This window comes from Mastomys coucha, unplaced genomic scaffold (genome assembly GCF_008632895.1).
Source record: "Mastomys coucha isolate ucsf_1 unplaced genomic scaffold, UCSF_Mcou_1 pScaffold22, whole genome shotgun sequence".
Taxonomy (NCBI): Eukaryota; Metazoa; Chordata; class Mammalia; order Rodentia; family Muridae; genus Mastomys; species Mastomys coucha.
Window position 1 is genome coordinate 25,505,163 of NW_022196905.1, and position 12,782 is coordinate 25,517,944.

The window sequence follows — 12,782 nt, forward strand, 5'->3', positions numbered from 1 at the left end:
TAGCCTCAAACTCAGAGATCTGCCTTTGCCTCCTAAGTGCCAGGATTAAAGGTGTGCACCTATGCCACCACACAAGGCTACTTTTTGAAAACTGCAGTCAAATTCACTGCTAAAGGATGCTGATTGCTCATTCTTCATGCAGGGTTATTCTCTTGTGGGCCACCTCCCCCCCATAGAACACAGGCTCAAGGGCAAAGAACTCTGTCTAACCCACTACTGCTCCCAACTGCCAAGAACAGAGTGCCTGCATAGTGAGTGGCGTGCGGAGCCAGGCCCTCCCTCTACCATGCTTGATGCCATTCCCTTTCCTTTTGGAAAAGCCAAGCAGGTAGGACTCTCACTACACCGGGCCCTGCCACAGAAGACCTGACCCTTGCAGAGCTCTGACCTGTTGTGTTGTGCAGCTGCCCAGAGTGCCTAAGCCTGTGCTGGCTATGTCGTACCTGGCTTCAGTCCTCCAGGCTCCACGAATGACCAACCTCTACTCATACAGGTACTGGAGAAGGAAAACACTCAGAGGGGTGGGGGAAGGGAAACAGCTTCAGACTTTGATTCAGGCGTGCTGGTATCTCACTTTCATTCTTTAAAAACCTTTTTCTTGCCAGGCAGTGGTGGCACATGCCTTTAATCCCAGCACATGGGAGGCAGAGGCAGGCGGATTTCTGTGTTCGAGGCCAGCCTGGTTACAGAGTTCGTTTCAGGAAAAACCCTGTCTCAGGGTGGGTGGGTGGGGACTTTGTCTTTATTTGTATATGTTTGAGTGCTTTGTCTGCATATATGTATTATATCACACATATGCAGTACCCACAGCGGCCAGAGGTGTTGGATCTCCTGGAACTGGAGTTACAGATGGCTTTGAGTCACCACATGAGTGCTAGGAACTGAACCTGGGTCCTCTAGAAGAGCAGTTAGTGTTCTGCATGGCTCAACCATCTCTTCAGTATCCAGTGTTTTGAAGATTGAACACAGGGCCCCATGCACACCAGGCAAGTATCCTACAACAGAGCTATTTATCCCCAGCCCTGGATTCCATTCTTGTTTCACCTTTACGAAAGTCCTTTAGTGAGGGTCTGTTCTGTTCATGAGGAACAGCTCTTCAGTATTTCTGACCTGCTCACAGCTGCAGTTAACAATAATGGCAACAGTTATTGCTAGTGATAGTAACAATGTCTCAGGAGGCTCGGACCTAGTAATGTTGAGAGCCTCATGCCTCATCTTGGGGTCCCTTCCATGCTGTGCTGAAGGCTTCAAGACCAAAGTACCCCTCGGAGGCTGTAGTAGGACAGACCCTTGCACTTCATCAGTACAGTTCCTCCCACTGTGTGCATCTGGAGGGTGGAGGTGGCTTTGGCATGGGGTTAAAACAAGTCAACAGTTTGGCCTCGGCCAGTGGCTGGTATGTAGACTATAATTATCCTGGACTTGAGCTCACTACACCTTGCCTCCAGCTCACCTGTTATTCTTTCATTATGACACCCCTGGAATTCAGGCACACAGTAAAGCACAGCTCTATCACATGCCCATGGGTCGCAGGGCCACGTCTGCTGTCAGGAATTGATGGGGTTAGAACTGGTTTGTGGGGCTGGAGAGATGGCTCAGCACTTAAGAACACTGACTGCTCTTCCAGAGGTCCTGAGTTCAAATCCCAGCAACCACATGGTGGCTCACAACCATCCATAATGAGATCTGACGCCCTCTTCTGGTGTGTCTGAAGACAGCTACAGTGTACTTACATATAATAAATAAATAAATCTTTGGGACACAGTGAGCTGGGCTGGAGCAAGTGGTTGGAACAAGAAGAAAGAAAGAAAAAAAAACAACTGGTTTGTGGGGATGGTCCAAGGTTGCATGCTCAAGACCTTACTCCAAAGGGAGTGCCAAGCAATCAGGAGGGCCCGTATACAGTGTCAGGAGGGCTTGTATACAGTGTCAGTGTCAGGAGGGCCTGTATACAGTGTCAGGAGGGCTTGTATACAGTGTCAGTGTCAGGAGGGCCTGTATACAGTGTCAGGAGGGCCTGTATACAGTGTCAGTGTCAGGAGGGCCTGTATACAGTGTCAGTGTCAGGAGGGCCTGTATACAGTGTCAGTGTCAGGAGGGCCTGTATACAGTGTCAGTGTCAGGAGGGCCTGTATACAGTGTCAGTGTCAGGAGGGCCTGTATACAGGAGCACTTTAGGTACTGCGATGCTTGATTGTACACACAACTTTCTCACCTAGTCCTTGGTCCTGTGCTGGCCTCCTGGGATAAAGTATATCATCTGATTCCCAGCAAGCCAAGGCTGTTGGGGGCCTACCAGCTCAGTGGTCTGGGTGAGGGCCAGGATCTAAGCAGGCACACAACAGAGTGAAGCAGAGAGAGCAAGGGCCTACAGAGTCAGGCTACTCTAACTGACCCTGAAGGTTCGTTCCTAAGCAAAGACAATTCCTAACTCAAGGTGGCTTATTTTTACAGTAGTTAGAAAGTAACACACATTAAGAAATTGTACTTAAAATGCCAAATGCTGACCTGCTCCAAGCTAGGAACACACAGTAGGGCATCAAAAGGAAACATCATTTGAAAAGCACCTGAAACCCCTCATGAAGCCTGAACTCCACCTGCACTACCCTGGGCTGTGTATTTATTCATCCCAGAAATGAGCTGATGACACTATTTCTGAGATGGTTATGAGGACCAGTCACATGCTGGGAGCTTGGCACATCAAGGAAGGAGCAGCCAGACTCTACACCCCTGTGATTCTTCCTCTTGGCTTCTCCAGCTTGTACAGTCCCTTCTGTAGCTATGCCAGGACTGGTCTATGTGACCAAGAAGTGACAGGCCACTTCCCAGGACGTTATAACTCCGCCTCTATCTTGGCTCTCTCTCTAATCAGTCACCTGGTCTGAGGGTAGTTATATACCACACGGTGAGCAGTATTGAGAATGAAGCCTATGTGGTCAGGGGCTGAGACCCTACCTGTCCACTCCTAAGTGCCTCCTGGCAGCCAATCCTCCAGCCCAGGCTGAAACCATGTGACTACACCCTGGCTGACAGTCTAGCTGAAATCATCCAACTAAGCTACTCCCGAGTTCCTGACCCTCAAAACAGCACAAGGTACTAAAAATATGTTGTAGGTATGCCTGGTAGCATGTGCTGGAGACAAAGGCAAGTGAATCTGTGGGAGTTTGAAACCAGCCTCTTCTGCATAGTGAGTTCCAAACCAGTTAGGATAGAATAAGACCCTGTCTCTTTTATTTTCTTCTAAAGATTTATTTATTCTATATATGTAAGTACATTGTGGTTCTCCTCGGATGTACCAGAGGAAGGCATCGGATCTTATTACAGATGGTTGTGAGCCACCATGTGGTTTCTGGGAATTAAACTCAGGACCCCTGGAAGAGCAGTCAGTGCTCTTAACTGCTGAGCCATCTCTCCAGCCCAAGACCTTGTCTCAAAAAAAAAAAAAAAAACAGCTGGGTATTATGGTGTACTCCTTTAATCCCAGTACTGGGGAGGCAGAGGCAGAAGGATCTCGATGAGTTCAAGGCTAGTATGGACTTGATAGTGAATTCCAGGACAGCCAGGGCTATGTAGAGAGACCCTGTCTCAAAAAAAAACAAAACAAAAAAAACAAAAAAACCAACCAAACAAGTGAAAAATCAAGCCAAACAAAAGAAACATTTAACAATCTGCAATAACCCACAGGTACAAAGAATTAAAACATTGAGTCATGGCATCAGAAGCCCCTCCCACTCGAACACACACAGCCCTAAGGAGTCATATTTCCTCAGTCATTTTCCACTTATTTTTTCACCAGCCACACATGTGATGGACATTTCCTTCCTCCCAGGCAGAGGTTCATACCTTACCACAGTCCCTGCTCTCACAATCGCTGGACCCACCCCATATGTGCTGGGGGGTGGCTCTGTGCCCCAGGATCCCTTTGGGCACCTGTACCCAACAGGGAATTCCTCCAAGACACAGAAGACCTCAAAATCATAGGGCCCAGGTTGAACAACCTAATCTAAAAACCCAAAACGCTCAAGATTGAACACATGATGCTCAGAATGTCAAAGCCATCTTTTCAGATTCAAAGTCTGAAATCTTAAGCACTTTTGGTTGCAGGAGGATGTTTGTTGTGAGACAGGCTCTCACTATGAAGTCCTGGGTGGCCTGGAACACACAGAGATCTGCCTACCTCTGCTGGAATAAAGGTGTTGGCGACACCTGGCTTCTCCAGCATTTTGTGACTGCAATGAAGCTGATCCTGATACTGAAATCTAACTGTGCAACACCAAGAATAGCTGGTAGGACCCACTGCTAGCTACATGCCAAGCAAGCTGTTCCATGTAGGGTGGGTAGGAGCTCAGGCACAAAGTCTGATGTGACAGTTCTACCCTCATTGTGGTCCCCAAACGATCTATACAGAGACCACTGTTGGGAGTATTGTGAACAGGGAGTGAGCCACACTTCAATGGTTGGTTTCAGTTACTAAACTACTTGACAATAAGAGAATCAATTGATCCCAGCAGTTTAAGGCCAGTCTGAGCAACAGCAAGACCATCTCACAGGCCAGGCAGTGGTGGCGCACGCTTTTAATCATAGTACTTGGGAGGCAGAGGCAGGTGGATGTCTGAGTTTGAGGCCAGCCTGGTCTACAGAGTAAGTTCCAGGACAGCCAAGGCTATACAGAAAAAACCCTGTCTCCAAAAACAAAAAAACAAAAAAACAATCAAACAAACAAAAAACAAAAAACAAAAAAAAAAAGAAAAGAAAAGAAAAAAAATCTCACAAAAACACAATAAATGCTAGGTGTGGTGCATGATTCATGCCTGTAATGCCAGCATAGTAGGTGGAGACAAGAGGAGACAGCTGGCCTTCAGTGCATAATGAATTTAAGGCCAGCCTAGGACACACAAGACCTCGTCTCAAAAAATACAAATAAAGTTCAAGGAAATTCTTGAACAAATGTTCTCTCAATTGTTAAGTGGAAAACAAATGGTTTATCAACTCACCTATACAACAGGATAGCATTTCTCAAGGTAAAGGCTATTCTCTCCAGGTTGGAGAGATGGCTCAGTAGTTAAGAGCACAAGCTGCTCTTCCAGAAGACCTGGGTTCAATTCCCACCACCCACACAGCAGCTTATAACTGTCTACAATTCTAGTTCCAGATCTGACACCCTCACACAGACATACATGCAGCCAAAACACCAATGCACATAAAATTAAATAAATCTTAAAAAAAAAAAAAGACTCTCCACTACAGGAATACAGAGATTAGAACCAACATAGCTATCCCTGGCTCAGGAAATACATGTTTTATTTTTCATTTTTCATTTGCTATTCTTATAGGAAGCTCTACATTTAATGTAGGTTATTTGAAAACCCTTAAAACTAAAAATATTCCCTTCAAAAAGTGGGGACTGGGGCTGAGAGATGGCTCAGTGGTTAAGAGTACTGACTGCTCTTCCAAAGATCCTGAGTTCAAATCCTAGCAACCACATGGTGGCTTACAACCATCTGTAATGAGATCTGACGGCCTCTTCTGGTGTGTCTGAAGACAGCTACAGTATACTTACATATAATAAACAAACAAACAAACAAACATTTTTTAAAAAGTGAGGACTGTACAGACTATGGTCATTCCTTTAATCCCAGCACACTGGAGGGAGAGGTAAACCTTTGTGAGTTTGAACCAGTCATGACTTCACAGTGTGAACCTGTGTCCCGCAAAAGGAGAAGACTGGAGAGATGGCTCAGTGGTTTAGTTCAGAGTACTCGCTGCTCCTGCAGAGGGCCAGAGTTCAGTTCCCAGCACCCACATGGTCTCTCACAACAATCCCTACCTCCAGTTCCACTGAGTCCAATGTCCTCTTCTTACTTCTACCAGCACCAAGCACATATATAGTACAGATACGTATATGCATACATGCAGGCAAAACACAGACATGCATGTATTTTTAATATTTTGAGGTAGGAACCGAGATGTGGCTCAGTAGTAGAGTATTTGCTTGGCACATGCAAGGCTCTGGGTTCAGATCTGTCAGACGAGGAGACTCTTCCCCACTTAGGAGGACTTTGCTTACCTGGATAAAAGCTTGGGTGGATACTGAAAGGGACAGAAGAAACATTTCCTTCAGCTCCCATAGGTGAGTGGCAATGCAAACCCTGATTTAACTAGACCTGGCCTAGCAACCCAAGTGAAGGTTGGCTGCGCCTGGTTCTGAGCTCAGACAGTTTTTCATCAGATGGTTACAGGTCTCAGGAGGCCGGAGTTTCCAAATAGGAGAGACGAAAACAGTCTGAAGGAGGTTCCTGAACTAAATATTGGACTCCAGACCGTGTCTGTCCAGCCTCCTGCCTGCCATGGCTGGTGCTAAGTCAGATCTCACTTCCTCACTGGTAGCCAAGGCCCCTTTCCTCACACACCCTGCCCTGACCAGCCCTTCCAAAATCAAGATGTCTATGGCTCCTCCATGAGAACCTTGTTGAAAATGAAGTCTTGAGCTGGTGAGATGGCTCACTGGGTAAAGGTCACCTCACAGAAGCCTGATGACCTGAGTTCAATCATTGGAATCCACATAGAGGTAGAAAGAAGATACCATACAGCTGGCCGCTGGCCTCCATAGATGTACCTTGGCATTTGTTCATACATATAGCTCACACACACACCACAACCCCCGACACCCCCCTCTACATACCACAAACATCACACTCACTCACAAACACCACACTCACACACTGCTTGGCTAGGACAGTGGTTCTGGGTTCAACACCTACTGTTCCTGTTCAAAACTGTGTCCAGTGTCCAAGTCTCAGAAATTTTGACTTAGCAGATCTGAAAACGACCTAGAGATGTGTATTTTAACCATGAGTCCAGATTCCCTGTAAGAATAGAACCCCGAAGAATAAACTTCACCCTGCGTCCTGAAGGCAGCCTTGCTGGGAACATTCTGACTAAACACAGGCTGTTGGACTTGAGTTCCAGTTGGAAATGAGACTGATCGTCAATACTTCAGCTGGCAGAAGAGGGGTAGCTCTAAGTCAATACGTAGCACAATTTGTAGAATTGGAGAACTTTTCCTTACTGAACAAGTTCTTCTCATATCCCAAGAGCTTAAACATTAAGCGGTGGAGAGAAAATCAGAGTCGCTGTGCTCATCCTGACCCTAGGGATGATCTGTGTAACCCGTTAACCCCGTTAACAGCATTCAGGAAGCTGAGGTAGGAGGATCTCAACTTCCTGGCCAGCCTGGACTGAAAAGCCAGACCATGTCTCAAAACACAACACAGCACAAACCTGTGTAACTGGGTATTTAAAAATGTTCTAAACATTAAAAATAATTGACATACTAAATATCTGCCAGATGATCACTGGAACTCTGACTTAAGATCTAAGGCCATCTGAGCAGTGGTAGAGCACGCTTCGGAAAACAAAACCAGAACAAAAATCTAAGGCTAAAATACTAGTTAGGTGACTGATGTGTGTCAGCAACTGATATTAGATTTAGGGCTTTAGGGTAAGAGATTAGCAACTCTGGCTAGGTGTTAGAGTAACCCAAGGTGCTAAAAAATGCTACTGTAAGGTCCACCCCCTCTTCCCCTATATTTTTATATCACCTGAAGGACAGAGTGGGATGGGAGCCTACTGGGCTAAAAAAGCAGGGCCTTTCATAGCTCAAATTGGTCTCAACCTCTCTGTGCAGTTGAGGATGCCCTTGAACTTCTGATCCTCCTGCCTCCACTTTCTTAATGCTGAGGTTACTGGTTAAGTGCATAGAACTCACTCCCAGGTTACACCATGCTGGAGATCAAAGCCTAGGCCTTGTTTGTGTTAAGTAAGCACTCCATCAACCGAGTTAGCCCCCAGCTCCAGAGCCTTTAACCTGTTGTCAGTATTCTAAGTTTTTAAAAAGTTGAACCAATGAAGGGGGAGTGGGAGAGTGGAAGGGGGAGAGAGAAAGAGAAGATAAAGTTGTATAGGTAGGGAGGTGGGGGAGGATCTGGGAGAGGGTGAAAATGATTAAATATATTATATGGTTCAAGGCCAGCCAGGGCTGTTACACAGAGAAACCCTGTTTCAGAAAACAAAACAACACCACTATATATATAGACATATTATTATATATTTTTCACATAGATTATGTGAAAAAAATTTAATTAAAAAAATAGTAAAGGGGGCTGGAGAGATGGCTCAGCAGTTAAGAGCACTGACTGCTCTTCTGAAAGTCCTGAGTTCAAATCCCAGCAACCACATGGTGGCTCACAACCATCCGAAATGAGATCTGATGATCTCTTCTGGGATGTCTGAAGTCAGCTACAGTGAATTTACATCTAATAAGTAAATAAATCTTTAAAAATAACTAGTAAGCTGGGTATGGAGGTATATGCTTTTAATCCCAGCACTTAGGAGGCAGAGGCAGGTGGATCTCTGTGAGGTTAAGGCTAGCCTGGTCTACACAGTGAGTTCCCAGACACCCAGAGCTACACAGAGAAGAGCTCCTTTCTCAAAACAGAAAGTTCTGCGTGGTTCCACCTTACCCGTCAGAACAGCTGTCATTAAGAAAACAGCAAATGCTGGGGAGCTGCCTCAGGAAACAAACTCTGCTCTATACACTGCTGCAGGAGTGGTTATTAGCCTGGCCACTGGAGAAGCCAGCGTGATGGCTCCTCACGAAACTAACATACAGTTAGCATACGCTCAGCCATACTGCTCTTGGGTCATTCCTGACAGACACAGATCAACACACCACAGACACCTACACACATGTGGACTGCCCCGCTAGTCACAACAGCCTCACTATGGGATTAATCTAGGTGCCCATCAGCAGACAAGTAGATTAAGGAAATGGGACATAGACACGACAGAATTTTACGTAACCATAAAGAACAAAATTATGTCATTTACGGGAGATGGATACAACTGAGAGCATCATTTTAAGGGAAATGAGTCAGACTCAGAAAAACAATTATCATATTCCATCTGCAAGGCCTAGATTTTATACATATACATAAAAATTATATATGCTTATAAAGTATGAAAGCAAAAGCAAGACTATATGTGTGTTCAGAAATAATAGGAAAGGGAAGGGGTGAGAGTACATAAGAAGCTTGTATGAAAATGTATTTATGAATTCCATCCTTATCCACCATCAATTTAAAAAACTACTGAATTGTTTGCAAGAAATTTAAATTCAGTATAAGCTTAATTAATTAGATTTGTTGGTAACTAAGAATCCTCGGGGAAATTGAGTTTGTTAGGTTATACATCCCAAGTACTCAAAAAGAAAATCAAATATATGAAAATTATAAATGGAGTTAAATGTTTGAGGGATTGTAATTAAACGGTAAGTAGGGCTGAGTGTCTAGAGAAATTTAGTTTATTCAACTTGAGTTCAAAAATTAATCAGAAAATAGTTAAGGTCGTTTTTCTTATTTCCCTGAAATTTGATGTAGAACATTGAAGATTTTTTTCCCCACTGAGACACAGTCTCACTCCATAGCCTAGGGGTGCCCTCAAACTTTCATTATTTCTGCTGTAACCTCCCAGAGTGCAGGGATTACAACTAAGCTCCACTCTGCCTGGCTCAACAATTACATTAAAAAACAAAATTTTGGGCTGGTGAGATGGCTCAGCGGGTGAGAGCACTGACTGCTCTTCCAAAGGTCCTGAGTTCAGATCCCAGCAACCACAGGGTGGCTCACAACCACCTGCAATGAGATGACGCCCTCTTCTGGTGCGTCTGAAGACAGCTACAGTGAATTATGTCGGAGAGAGAGGGAGGCCAACAGAGGTCCTGACTTCAATTCCCAGCAGCCACACACATGATGGCTCACGGCCATCAGAACAGCTACAGTGTACTCATACACATAAAATAAATAAAATAAATCTTTTTTAAAAATTCATTTTCAGCTGGGTGGGGGTGGCCTTTAATCCCAGCACTTGGGAGGCAGAGGCAGGTGGATTTCTGAGTTTGAGGCTAGCCTGGTCTACAGAGTGAGTTCCAGGACAGCCAGGGCAGACAGAGAAACCCTGTCTTGAAAAAACCAAAAAATAAAATAAAATAAAAAATAAAATAAATAAAAATAAAAATAAAAAATTCATTTTCCCAGGGACAGGGTTTCTCTGTGTAGCCCTGGCTGTCCTGGAACTAGCTCTGTAGACCAGGATGATCTGGAATTCAAAGATTTACCTGCTTCTGCCTCCCAAGTGCTGGGAATCAAAGGTGTGTGTGTGTGCCATTACCACCTGGCTTAAAAAAAAAAAAAAAAACAATTAAGACTGGGTCTCACTTTGTAGTCCTGACTGGTCTAGAACTTGCTATGTAAGCTCAGGCTAGCCTCAACCTCATAGAGGTATGCCTCCTCTACCTCTCAGTTACTGGGATTAAAGGGATGTGTCACCATGCCTAGTGTTTAAAATGAAAAAAAAAAATAATGTTTTATTTTATGTTTAAAATTTTTTATTTTATGTGTATTGGTGTTTTGCCTGCACATATGTCTAAATGAGGGTGTCAGATCTCCTGGAACTGAGGCTACAGACAATAATGAGCTGCCACGTGGCTGCTGAGAATTGGACCTAGGACCTCTGGAAAAGCAGGCAGTGCTCTTAACCACTGAGCCATCTCTCCAGTCCCTTAACAATTGAAAATTTAACTTGAAAATTTTTAAAAATAAAATTAAAGCTAGGCATAATGGTGCATGCCTTTAATCCTAGCAATAGGGAGGCAAAGGCAGATGGATCTCCGTGAGATGAGGCCCCTGGTCTACAGAGTGAGTTCCGGGACAGCCAGAGCTATGTAGAAGAGACCCTAGTCAGTGGTTCTCATCCTTCCTAACACTCTGATCATTTAATACAGCTCCTCATATTGTGCTGACCCCCAAGCACAAAATTATTTTCATTGCTATTTCATAACTGTAATTTTGTTACTGTTATGAGTCATAATGTAAATATCCATGCTTTCCAACAGTCTCAGGCAACCCCTGTGAAAAGGTCATTTGATTCAAAGGAGTCTTGACCCACACGTTGAAAACCTATTTCAACACACAAATCTATTTAAACAAGTGAAAGATCTCTGGGTGTGCTTTACTCCCAGCACACAAGAGGCAGAAGCACATCAACCTCTGAGGTAGAGGCCAACATGGTTTATAGAGCAAAGTAAATTGCTGCAAGGTCTGCCAGAATTCTAGAGTAAAATCTTGTCTCAAAAATAATAATATGGAGCCCAGTGGTGGTAGCACATGCCTTTAATCCTAGCATGTGGGACACAGAAGCAGGCAGATCTCTGTAATTTGAGGCCAGTTTGGTCTACAAAGTGAGTTTCAGGACAGCAAGAACTACATAGAGAAACCCTGTTTTGAAACAAAAACAAAATAGTAAAAGCAACAATACTGAAGCTTGAGAGATGGTTAAGAGTACTTGTTCCTCTTGCAGAGGACCTGGGTTTGGTCCCCAGTACCCACATAGCAGCTCACAATTCTCCATTAATTCTATCTCCAGGGGATACAATGCATAAGTGTAGTGCACACACATACACACACACATACACATACACATAGAGAAACTCACACACACAAGATAAAAATAATAAATCTTTTTCAAAGATAATCTTTCAAATATAAAAGTTAAGTCAAAATAAGACCCACCTTTAATTCCCTGCCCTCTGAACTAACTTGCCATCAACCAAACTGATTTGTTGTAAGTCTCTTGTTGATGCACAACAAAGCTTAAGTAGTTTTTCCCTGCGGGCCCACCACTTCCTGGTAGGTCTAGAAATCAGTTCTAAGTTTTAACTGATTAATTAATTAAGAGGAAGAGGTTCATGTAGTCTAGGCTGGTCTCAAACACTATATAGCAGAGGATAACTTTGAACTTCTATTCCAGCCTCCACCTCCCAAGTGCCAGGATCAGAGTCCTGTGCCATCATATCCACTTTATAGTCCTTATCCCAGGCTCAGTCTGGTCCTCTGAACTTCAGAATCATAGGCCCGTTTGTTCTAGATATTTCTACTTCACAGGCAACACAACTTATAGAGCTGGAGATCATGTTAAGAGCATGGAATACTTTAACAGAAGACCTGAGTCTGGTTCCTAGCACCCCCATTTGATAGCTCACAACCTCCAACTCCAGCTCCAGAGGATGCCATACCCTCTTCTGGATTTTGTGGGTACTGCCATTCAGGAGCATATGTCAACCCTTCACCCCACACACACATATGCATAATTTAAAATAACTAAAAACAAATCTTTTGTTGTTGTTATTGTTGTTGTTTTGTTTTTTTTTTTTTTTTTTTTTTTTTTTTTTTTGAGACAGGGTTTCTCTGTGTAGCCCTGGTTGGCCTGGAACTCAGAAATCCACCTGCCTCTGCCTCCCAAGAGCTGGGATTAAAGGCGTGCACCACCACTGCCCGGCTCAAAAGCAAATCTTTTCTTTTCTTTTTTTTAAGATTTATTTATTATATGTAAGTACACAGTAGCTGACTTCAGACGCACCAGAAGAGGGCGTCAGATCTCATTACGGGTGGTTGTAAGCCACCATGTGATTGCTGGGACCTGAACTCAGGACCTTCGGAAGAGCAGTCAGTGCTCTTACCCACTGAGCCATCTCGCCAGCCCCTCAAAAGCAAATCTTTAAACACAATTTACAGGCCAGGCATGATAGTGCTTGTCTATAATTTCAGCCTTCCAGAGATAGCAGAGACAAAGAGGATCACCAGGAGTTAAAAGTAATTAGCGCACGCCTTTGATTCCAGCACTTGGGAGGCAGAGGCAGGCGGATTTCTGAGTTCGAGGCCAGCCTG

The 12,782-nt window shown here is 44.3% G+C and overlaps 2 protein-coding genes across 2 annotated transcripts in view; one reads left to right on the plus strand and one right to left on the minus strand.

Moving 5' to 3' along the window:
- The window catches only part of Zmat5 (zinc finger matrin-type 5), a 31,918-nt gene that overhangs the window by 17,310 nt on the left and 1,826 nt on the right, over positions 1 to 12,782 (minus strand). The window lies entirely within an intron of this gene.
- LOC116069534 (cytochrome b-c1 complex subunit 9) overlaps positions 221 to 12,782 on the plus strand; it is a 16,735-nt gene continuing 4,173 nt past the window's right edge. Inside the window, exon 1 of the mRNA XM_031340266.1 lies at positions 221 to 493. The gene's annotated coding sequence lies outside the window, so the exon portion shown is untranslated. The remainder of the gene's footprint in view (positions 494 to 12,782) is intronic.